This window comes from Gekko japonicus, unplaced genomic scaffold (genome assembly GCF_001447785.1).
Source record: "Gekko japonicus isolate JY-2015 unplaced genomic scaffold, Gekko_japonicus_V1.1 scaffold723, whole genome shotgun sequence".
Lineage (NCBI taxonomy): Eukaryota > Metazoa > Chordata > Lepidosauria > Squamata > Gekkonidae > Gekko > Gekko japonicus.
This window is the reverse complement of record NW_015165850.1, coordinates 836202-847773: the sequence shown is the minus strand read 5'-3', so window position 1 is coordinate 847773 and position 11572 is coordinate 836202.

Below are 11572 nucleotides of genomic sequence, written 5' to 3'. Positions count from 1 at the left end.
CAGCAAGAACGACTTCTCTAGCTAGTCATTTATACTTTGCCTTTCTCCCCTTCTCCATTAAAAATGAATGCGTACAGACACACCACAAACATTGGCCCCACTGTTTTTACAATGCGATGTGAACGACTTCTCTAGCTAGTCATTTATACTTTGCCTTTCTCCCCTTCTCCATTAAAAATGAATGCGTACAGACACACCACAAACATTGGCCCCAATGTTTTTAAAATGCTATGTAAAAATGCTTTAATGACATAGAACACTTGCCTTTATTCCAGTGAGGTCCTTTGTGGAGGTTGGCAGCAATTTGAAGTTATGCCCTGCTTTCCAGAGTGGGACAGGCACTGGAAACAATCTTTGGGTTCTGTGCTTCTGACATAAATGCAAAATGCTCTCTACAGTGAAGTCCTAATTGGCAGGAGTCACAGACTTAATTGCATGCAGATTAATATCATCTGTACATTACTTCTTCTTCCTCCTCCTCCTTCTGAGAATAGTTTTGTGGGCTGTCAAAGACCCAGCTCACACTCAACACATGTCTACATTTCACAAGCAGAATTTCTTGGAATTTCAATCACTTCTGTTGCATAGAAAGCCCACTAATCCATAACCACAGAAGCACAGGTAAGATCTCATTTGCCAGCTGTCTTTGGGAAAATAGATGATGTGTAACAAAACCTGACAGCATTCTCATTAAAAAATAAACTGACCTGCTGAGGGAAAAGTAACCTGTTAAATCACATCCGTCTTATCTTGGTCTGAGGGTGCACTTAAATTAAGCTAATCCAATAAATCTTGGGATTTATGACTAGTTGTGAACCTGCACTATGCCCGGATGAAGCATAATTCTAATCTAAGGGAATGTCAGGCTTTGGAGTAGTAGGTCAATCATCAGAGTGCTACATTAACATCCTATCAAACTCTAGAGAATTCATGCCAAAAAAGGCAAATGCCCCTGTCACCCCCTGCCCCAGGTTCCTGCATTCTGGGTTGGACATGGCCTTTCTCAGGGCAGTCATCACCACCAGCTAGGGCAGTTCTGTCTAGGATTGCTCTTGAGGAATCTTCAGAGCTAACCCTCCTGTCAACACATACCAGCACACCCTTCCAAAACAGTGAGCATTATTACAAATTTAGAGTCCAGTGGCACCTTTAAGACCAACAAACGTTTATTTAACGTATGAGATTTCATGCTCAAGGCACATTTTTTCGAATACCTTGGAATGGTAGATGAGATTCTAAAGTTATAGATAGTCCAGTGGCACCTTTAAGACCAAAAAATGTTCATTTAATGTATGAGATTTCATGCACAAGGCGCACTTTTTCGAATACATAGATGAGAATGGTAGATGAGATTCTAAACTAATAGACAGGGATTGAACAGCAAATTAACATGTAACATGACGATGTTTAAGTTATGCAAAGTGAAAAACTAAATAACAAGTTAAGGTTATAAGGTGAACAGTTGTAAAGCAATAACTATGTCAAAATAGCAGATAAATGTCTAAAGCTGTGCATTATTGTCAGTATATGACATACATTTAGGTTACAAAGGAATTCAGGCAAAATTCCCCATCCCAATTTAAATATAAATGTATGAAATTATACTGACAGTACTTCAAGAATAACATATATTGGCCACGAGAGACATGGGACCAGATGTCCTGAATCAGTGCACCTGGATCCCAGCAAAACCCATCTGTCGACGTGTCTTAAAACCCCAAAGCTCAAACCCAGAATAAACATAAACACCTCCGCTCTTTCCTATACCAAGATCCTGGATATTACATTGTAAAGCAGTCATAATTCACACTGATATCCTCCTTACAGACTTAATTCAAGCCAGAGCATTATGCAAGTCAAATCAGAGTTAGATTGAAGGTTTTGTTGCTCGTAAATCATAGACGCAGGCGGTTCTTGAAGACTTAGTCATAATCTGATATGAATTGATTTCATTCTTTCTTTTGAAAGCAGTAGCTGAACAATTGACAAATAGCATAGATGCTAGGCTTTGGCAAAGTTCCTGGAGTAAAAGATACTCAAAGAGACACCTCTCAGGGTATACAAAGAATGTGCAGGTAATCGTCATGGCAAAGACTGTGACCAAAAAAAAAAGACAGCAAAGTGTAGCCATGATTGCAAATGGAACTTTTTGGAAAAGACAATTCTTAGTCCTCTGATATGGCCCGTATGGTAATCCTGTTTTCCTTCACTTGTAGACTCCTGTTAGAACTAATAGCCAACAGTTTAATAGTGGAGCATTAGGTTCTCAGGTCCCGTCCCTGGCAACTGTAGGGATCACAGGTTGTATGGCTGGAAAAGAACTCTTCCCAAGACCTTGGAGAGCTGCTGTCACTCAGAGTAGACAGTATAGGGCTAAACTGGTTTCATTCAACCCCATAGGTTCAAAGAGCTGACTTCAGTCAATTATGAGGATCAAGCAGACCATCCACAAATTCTAGTCTTCAAATGTTACACTTCCCATGTGAAAGTAGCTAAAAATAATCCCATGTGGTGGTGGCACTCCATGCCCCAACTGCAAAGTATGAAAGCTGCTAACTGCATGGGCTGACTGAACTGTATGGAAAGTGTTCATGTAAGAACCATGTGGATCCGGAGGCCACACAGTGTGGTATGGTGGTTAGAGCATCAGACCCCAGTTCAAATCCCCACTCTGCTTTGAGAATGTACTGGGTGACTTTGGGTGAGTTACTTTCTCTCAGCCTAACCCGCCCAATAGGGTTCTTGAGAAGATAAAATGGAAGAACACAGAAAATGTATTTTACCTTGAGTTCCTTGGGAGAAGAGTGGGATAAAAATACACTAAATGCATTTGTTTTCTTTGACACTTAATTTCTGGTTTAGGGTCAATTGTGAGCGGTGACCATGGATCATGTAATGGTCCTGTGGCACAGAGTCAATTGTAGGGATTCCCCCCCCCCTTTAAAAGGAATGTTGATTGTGTTCACTGTTCTTTTCCTCTTCATTTCCACTCATCCTTCTCTTCCCTTGTCCCAGCGGCACTTGCTGTGTTGTACTTGGCGTCTATGATCGTGGTGTTTGGGGCTCCAGGGGACAACTGTTCAATGAACAACATCATCCAGGATACTGTGCCTTGGTGGAACCTGGGAAATGTAGTTCTCAGGACTGTATTTGTAAACAGCTTCCAAAGCACTAGAAGTAGGTGGAGGAGCAGGTTGGGGATCCTCCACCTGTCCAACCAACAGCTGACTAGTTACCCGGTCATCCACCTAGGGTGGCCAGCAGGATCAGCAGGAGCAGCTGCGGTTGCCTGGTACGGCAACGTAAGCAAGCACCTTAGTGCAGAAAATAGGAGAGGAGGGAAGAAAAATCGTTAATTTAAAGCAGCTTTTGTGCAAGGGTCATCCCCCCTTCTTTGTTGTGGTTGCCCAGCTGGGCTTTTTTATTCTTCTTTTTCATTTGAGAACAAATATATATCCTTGATTAGCTGTCAAGAACAAGTGACAGATCAGTGTGGGAAGGAGCTTGGTGTGGAAGTGCCCGGAGTGCCAGCTGACCTGCCAGTCCGGACCTGTTTAAAGCCAGTAATGGGGCTCTTCCGCATTGTCATTTTTGTCACTCGTTTGTCCCTATTGCTTTGGGTCATTTCCCCCCCACCCCTTTTCCACGTGTGTTTTGCTCCCTCTGGGACTACTAGAGAGAGCAAAACACGGTGTGGGGGACGATGACCCTGAAGCAATAGGGACATTCAGAATTGGAAAACTGCTGTGATCCCATCCTGACCTAAGACTCCTCTTTCATAGAAATGTACAAACCAGAAACCTCTCTGGCAGCTGCAGGCCTTTGGCATTCATGAGCAGGCAGGAAAACGCTTCATTTGGCTTTACAGATTTTGTGGTCTCCCAGGTATATTAATTTCACTTTCCAGCTGAGTTGGTTAACCTGTCGTTGCACAAGGCAGAGCTTTGCTGGAGTGTTCTGTTATAGTGTGTTGGGGTGGTGGTGAACGTTTGCTTACAACCCTGGGGATCATTCAGAGCTGTTAATATGTCTGACTGTGCAAGCGGCCTTGTTTGCAGGAGGCTGAAGCGATGCCAAAATCACAAGACAATCCTTCTTCACATATTCAGAAAAACATCCTGGCGAAGAGTTTAGTGCTGAAGGTTATGGATTCAAGTCTAAATTGGTTGTGAAAGAGACAACCCTCTCTCTCGTCTACAAATTGTAAAAGGGGGCCTTTGTTTATTGGCCCGGCTGCATGCTGTTTGCTGCTCCATAAATCGTAAGGTGTCTCTGAAGCGGCCTGTTCACAATTCGGGGTTTTAATGTTGACCTGCATTTACACTTTTCAGGAAGGCTCGGTCTCCTGTTTTGGAGACACTCACTTAGGATCTCTGCCAAATTGCATCCATGGAAAACTCAAAAAGAGGACTGGGGTTCTTTTTATATTATACCAATGTCTCCTGCACACCCCCATTTTTAAAAATTAGCCCTCACATAAAATCAAATACTTTTTCAAATGCGTTTATCACAGACATAAACATTCTGCAGGCAAACCAATATAGTGGCCCAAGTCTAAACTGAAAAGATATCCTCACTATAATACGCAGCCGTTGTGTCTGTTTTGCTACAAGTAGCACTTTTAGTGGAGTGAGGCAGCACAGGGGTAAACTCCACCTCTCCGGTGTTCAATTAGGCCTGGTTTATACATGCAGGATAATGAAGTGGTAGGTTGTTGAAGTAGTGGAATCCGCTGCACTGTGAGAAGCTGCAGGTGGCAGATTCCAGTTTTGAATACTCCCTAACACAAATGTGTGCTCTTTCTATTTGCAAGGATGACTATTATGCCAAGTGAGCCTCCACCTGCAGTCCGATGCCATGCCATGAGGCCATAATGGTACAACATATACCTTGTGTACACAAGTTCCCAGGCTCAATCTCCAGCATGTCTACCTAAGAGGATTGGACAGCAGGTGATCTGGAAGACCTCTACCTAAGACAAAGGAAATCTGCTGCCAGTCAGAGTTGACAGGGCTGACTGATAGACCAATGGTCTGATGTGGCACACAGCAGCTTCACGTGTTCATGTGATTTCACTTACTCCCCATTAAAATCTTATTTAAATGACTCATTATCTTATGTTTGGGGGGCTGTGGCTTAGTGGGAAAGCATCTGTTTGGCATATAAAACGTTCCAAGTTCAACCCCTGGCATCTCTGCTTGAAAGGAACAATATTCAGTGATATGAAAGAGATCCTGAGACTGTGGATAGCTGCTGCCAGTCTAAGTAGAAAATACTGACACTGATGAACTAATGGTTTGATTTAGTATAACGCAAACTCACGTGTTCACGTGTGTTCATTTTGTCACCTCAGTCTTTATGGCATGGGTCAATGAGGCCCTAGATATCTGAAGAGGCATAACATGGGTTCCTAGTCCTAACATCACACTGATTGTAGATATGTACAGAAGCAGGCACCCTTTCCTTGTTCTACTAACACCATACACCTGGCTTGGGGTCAACTGTATGTTACAAAGTTCTTGGGCCATGTCCAAGTCTGCCATGTGGACTTTCAATCAAATGTGTGTTACATGTTTGTTATCCCACATTTCTCCTCAGTTGGGGACCCAAAGTGTCTTACATTGTTCTTTCTCCCTCCATTTGATCCTTACAACAGTCCTATGAAGTAGGCTAGGCTGAGAGTGTCTTGACTGGCCCAAGATCACCCAGCAAATTTCCATGGCAGAGTAGGGATTTGAACCTGGGTCTCCTAGATCCTAAGCCCCTAACCTCTACATAACACTGGATTCTCTGCTAGGTACTCAGTTCCCAGGCATATGAGTGGTCTGATTTGGACTGAGACACAAAGAGAGAGGAAGATTAAGCCTCTCCATATGCCATCTTCCCTACCTGAAATGGTCTGGTGGGGGCACTATCTGCTCTTTTGGAAAATCTATGTGAACCCCCATCAGTAATGTTTCCAGGGTGGCAAAGCATCGTGTATGAGGTAGATCTCTGTCATCATACACCCACAACCACACCCAAAAGCTGTGGACTAGAGGAATACAGTGAGGGGGAAAATGAGACCCAACATGAAATGCTATAAGCTGTTCTTGCTTCCACTTAGGTTCCAATGATATCCCTAATTGCTTTGTATTCAGTCCAATGTACCACAGAACAGTGAAAACAAGTGGAGGACCCACAAGGACTTGGGGAGGTACTTCATTTACCCCTCACCCACTATTTCCTCTTTCTCTTTCCTGAAAGCCCCACAGCTTTTCCTGCTTCCTTCTCTCCCTCCCATCCACCAGCCAACCCACCTTTATCTGCCCCCCTGCCTTCAGCTTTCATTCCTTCCCCAACCTGTTGTGGTTGCCTAACAACAGCCACTGAGGGCATTAATTTCTTAAAGCTAGAAGAGCTGCTTCTATGATTTGGAAGGTTCTAAACCCCTCCATGTAGGGCTTTTTCTTTTTTTGGTCAATTTCAGACCAGATGTCTTGTCTGTCCATAGCCCCAGTCTCCATTATTCAAAGATGGGGCCACACTGAGAATTAGATATATTGATGAACAGCTCCTGCTGGTTTAAGTTCGCTTGTAAATGGACTAAAATACCCTGAAATAATTTTGATATGTCAATAAGCATGCATACAGATGAAAAGTCATTGAGTTGGAGCCAACCAGGTTTTATTCGGCCACCAAAACCGGCTATGTTGAGAATTACAAGGTCTGAACATACAAAAGCCATGTGGAATGGGGTCTGTGGTAGTGTTTGAATTGTGCCATGGATAAGGAGAAAACTGGTTGGATCCAACCCAATAACTTGCAACTGGTATGCATGCTTATTGGTCTGTAGCCATTTCCATCTTACTATTACATGTGGAAAACATATTACACTGAAGCTGCACCAAACTACAGCCAGGTCCAAAGAGCCACAAAACTATTTTTGTGATGGGGGGGGGGGCCTCTCACCTTGTTTCCTTGAACACCTGCTACATCTCCTCCTCACCTCTACTAGTGCACAGAAAACTGCTTTTGAAATGGAGATTTTTCATTAGTCAATTGGGATGTGGCGGTCAAAGAAAGTTCACCAGAATCGTAGAATTAGAGCAAAATCTTTGCATGATCCTAAGCACTGCTTTCAATCCTGGCCTTTGTTTTCAAATGTCAACATGCCACTTCCTAACCTGCACTGTGGACCATTTTTATTTTTATATAAGAGGGCATAGACAAGAAGCTCACTATTAGCATAAACTTATATCTCTGTGCCTTTAAAATGAGACTAATTAAAGCTAATCTCCAAAACCACAACAAAGGCCACGCTGGCTGATATTCTAAGGCAAACCGATTTACATCCAAATTAATTGCTTCATTGTCTCATATTAGAAACACTTGACTAGGCCTACTGCTGAGTACCACCGTAATAAGATGATTGCACTGTGAATATGGGGAGTGAGTCATTTAGTTATATAACCTATTTGTTATATTCTTTTCCTTGGCTTAAAAATGCCCTTTGATCTTGGCAAGCGCAATTTTATTTCTGGCAAACCATTTAGGGAGGGGAACAATTTTTGCATAATGTTGTTCAAATCAAGAGCTGGACAAGAAGCATTCTTCTGAGAGAAAGAGACAGGAAGGCTGACGGTAACCCAAGTGTTTGAAAGCTGGATTTAGAACAGGACTAGCAGTTAAGTCAAGGCTTTCATTCACAATGTGGGATCTGTGGGCTGCCTTCCCTCTATCTTATGTGGCCAGCTTACAAGTAGCCAGGGGGAGCTGTTTGCCAGTCTGCCCCCCCCGTTGTGTCCGAACCTGTATTTTGTGGCTGATGGAAGCAGCTGTACATCTCCAGGACATCCTACCACACTGCAGAAGATACATACTGTGAGGCCCCCGGCAGTGGCAGTCCCCTGTAGGAATGAGCACGGACCAGACGACAGACCTAATTCTGTCACAGACTGGGGGCCAGTTTGTGGACCGTTTGCCCAGTCTGTGTGTTCATGTTTTCAATGGACCCCCCACAGACCATGATTTTTTCCAGGTGGTCCGTTTGGTTGATGGGAGTGGTCTATGAGCCACACAACCCAGTGCCAAGGCATTACTTGTCAGAGCCACTAGGGGGATGTTCTTCTACAGCCCTTCTGCAGCCCTGGAAATGCCAATGCCGGCCCTCCAAATCTTGACGGGCAGCTCTGGCTACCAATAAGAGAGGTCACATTCTGCTCTATGGGAGTAGACTGCATCTGGAGATGGGCTGTAATCCAAAGCCAGTCTGCACACAAGAGCAGGTAGAGGGGCATCCTGAGTAGGTCTGCTTGTAGGGGGTTGGCATTTGACACATTCCTCCCCACTTTGCACATTGGACCCTAGGGATCTTATCCCCCTTCCCCAAAGCCAATCTGCACACAACTTGGAGGGCAGGCAGAGGGGCATCCTGGGGAATTGTGAGTTTGATATCTCTATCTTGCAAGGGGTTTGTTCTTCTTCTTCTTTTTTTTTGCAAATAACTTTTTATTAAATTTTTAAATTTTATAACAATACATGAAAAATAAAAATATCCAAACTTTTTAACATTATAAATAACACATTCCTGAACCTGTGGCTGTGATTTCCCCAGAGAGTACTTTCATGAGGGCACCTTCTTTGGGTGGCTGTAACTCAGCCCCCCTAAATCCAATCTTCACCAAACTTGGGGGGCAGGTAGAGGAGGGTCAGCTGGAGACCTGCTGTGAGTTTGGCATCTCTAGCATGCGGGGACCTTCTACTGTTTCCCGAAGTCACGAACCACAAACCAGTTTAAGCAAAAAGGTCTGTGAAAATTCGTGGTCCATGGTCCATTAAACCCACGAACCACAAACCTATATGAACCTCCATTTTTCTGGTCTGTGCCCATCTCTAGTCCCCTGTCTCTTAGCTATCGTACTCTCTGCCTTCCCAAATTATGCTGAGATTGAAGAAGTCTCACTAATTTCAAGGACATCATCATTTTTCTGGTGTTTTATGCTCCAAAGTGCACACTCAAATAATATATTTAGGTCAAAACTGGTATACACAGAGGTTTGAACTGCTTATGCCAATAGCTGATGATTTTTCATACTATGAAAACTTTCTTGGGGATTATTTTGGCCCACAAAATTGTGTGTGTGTGGGGGGCAAATTGAAATACAATGAATCATGATATATATAGGGTATTTCAGTAAAATTCAATGACAATTTATATGTCTTTGCACCTGACCGAACCATCCAAGATCTGAACACATTGGAAAGAAATGGTATGTAAAAGAAATCTGGAGCATCACAGCAAGCTTAATGAAATCTTTAAACATGAAAATATTTGTCACCCCAACCTCACCTCTTGCCTGATTTTTCTTCTTCTTAATTCTCTATGGAACTTTTCTAGTAAATTCTTTTCACTTCAGAAGATAATTTTTACACCTTTTAGCTATTTGAAACAATGAACCCTGCTGCAATATAAGCTTGCAAAAGACATCAAAATATAGACCTGTGACTCAAATCCAGCTATAGACATGCACAACAGACAGGGGTCCCAGAGGGAGGTATGCCTTCAGAGCCTCATCAGAAGATGGGTCTAGCAAACTTAACAAAAGGGGAGAGAAGTGAGCCGTAGCTACAGATATCATTGATCTGTAAATTCAGAAACAGAATTCCATGTCCAGTGCAGCCAGTCTGGCCCTCAGGATCTAACAAAACATTCCAAGCCATGTAACATTATTGACCAAGCTTTTGAACTCATTTCTGTGTCCTATTGCTTCCATCATGTTGTATGTTTCCCCGCCTCCATCAGCTGCTGTCAGAAACGGGATTCCCTGTGATGGTAGCAACTCACATGGATAAACCAGTTGTAAATATTGTGGCCACGGGGCTGATCATGTACTATGTGGAAGCTCTTGGTGGCAAGCAGAATCTGTGCATCACCTCTAGCAAATAGCTGTTGAGGTCAAACCTTCCCATCCAGAGTTCTAAGTTTGGGGCAGGAATACCTTTCCCTAGCATATATCCCATTCTGCTGCAGAACACAACTAGCTGCTATTAGAATATGCAGTACCCAAATGCATAGGGAACACTTTCCCTATGAGGAAAGGTTAAGGTGCTTAGGGCTCTTTAGCTTGGAGAAACGACGACTGAGGGGTGACATGATTGAGGTTTATAAGATTATGCATGGGAAAGAGCAGGTAGAGAAAGAGGTACTTTTCTCCCTTTCTCACAATACAAGAACTCGTGGGCACTCCCTGAAATTGCTGAGCGGTCGGGTTAGAATGGATAAGAGGAAGTACTTCTTCACCCAAAGAGTGATTAACACTTGGAATTCACTGCCACAGGAAGTGGTGCCGGCTACAAGCATGGACAGCTTCAAAAGGGAATTAGATAAGCATATGGAGCAGAGGGCCATCAGTGGCTATTAGCCACAAGGTATAGATAGGGACTCTGGGGCAAGTGATGCTCTGTCATCTTGGTGCTTGGGAGGGTCAACAGTGGGAGGGCTTCTAATGTCCTGGCCCCACTGGTGGACCTCCTGATGGCACTGGTATTTATGGCCACTGTGTGATACAGAGTGTTGGACTGGATGGGCCTTTGGCCTGATCCAACATTGGCATCTCTTATGTTCTTATGTTCTCTTAAATCTGTTGTCATGACATAGAAGCATGGAGACCTTTCCTGAGGTCACCTGCTCCTGAGTTCCACCAAAAAGAATAACAGCAACGTAGGACTCAGCCCCTCCCACATACAAGCAGTAGAAGTGTTTTCACTTGTACATGGAGGTGGAGCATTTCCCCCCCTGATGTCAGCCTCTCATATAGATAGGGGGACTTCTTGGAAGGTGTAGAAGGCTACTAATGGAGGGAAACTTTAAAACTGCTATGCATGAGCAAAGCATCCGTGCATGTATGATTTGAATCCCAGGCAGAAATACTATTGAAGTGCGACAGCCAGGGCTAAAAACCTACAAAGAAGAAATGGAGACACAAACCATAGCTCAGTTATAAGCTTTTTCTTTTGAGAATTCAAGCTTACACAATAATCTATGCCCACTATAGTCATAATTACATATTAATATCTGCATACAAAAGCTATGTAAAAATTATATTCTTCCCCCAAATATACAAATTTGCTCTTCAGATAGTTTAAAACATTTGTGATCACATATTTTAATATACTTTAGGCTGAAAAAATATTACCCATCTAGCATATCATTTAACACTGTTTAGGAGGGGGGGAAACAATATAACAAAACAAATGAAAATGAAAATATCCCAGAATCCTCAGCCTTTCAAATAAATCCATGATATTTTTAACTTGGGCTCAGGGCATGAATCCAAAACATAAAAAGGCCAAATCCAAATCCACTTTTTATTTTGCAAAGAATAACATGAAAACCAACCAAAATAAGATTAAGGAATTTAAAAATGAAGACTTTAGGAAAAGTATAAAAAAAAGAAAAGAAATAAAATATCAGCTGTTCATGCCCTGATAGTATTTTATCCAACACTAGTTCAGCTGTGTAATTAAATAAAGTGTCTTTTAATTGGTTTACATTGTGCTCAGTAATTTACATCAGTTCCATCTACACCAG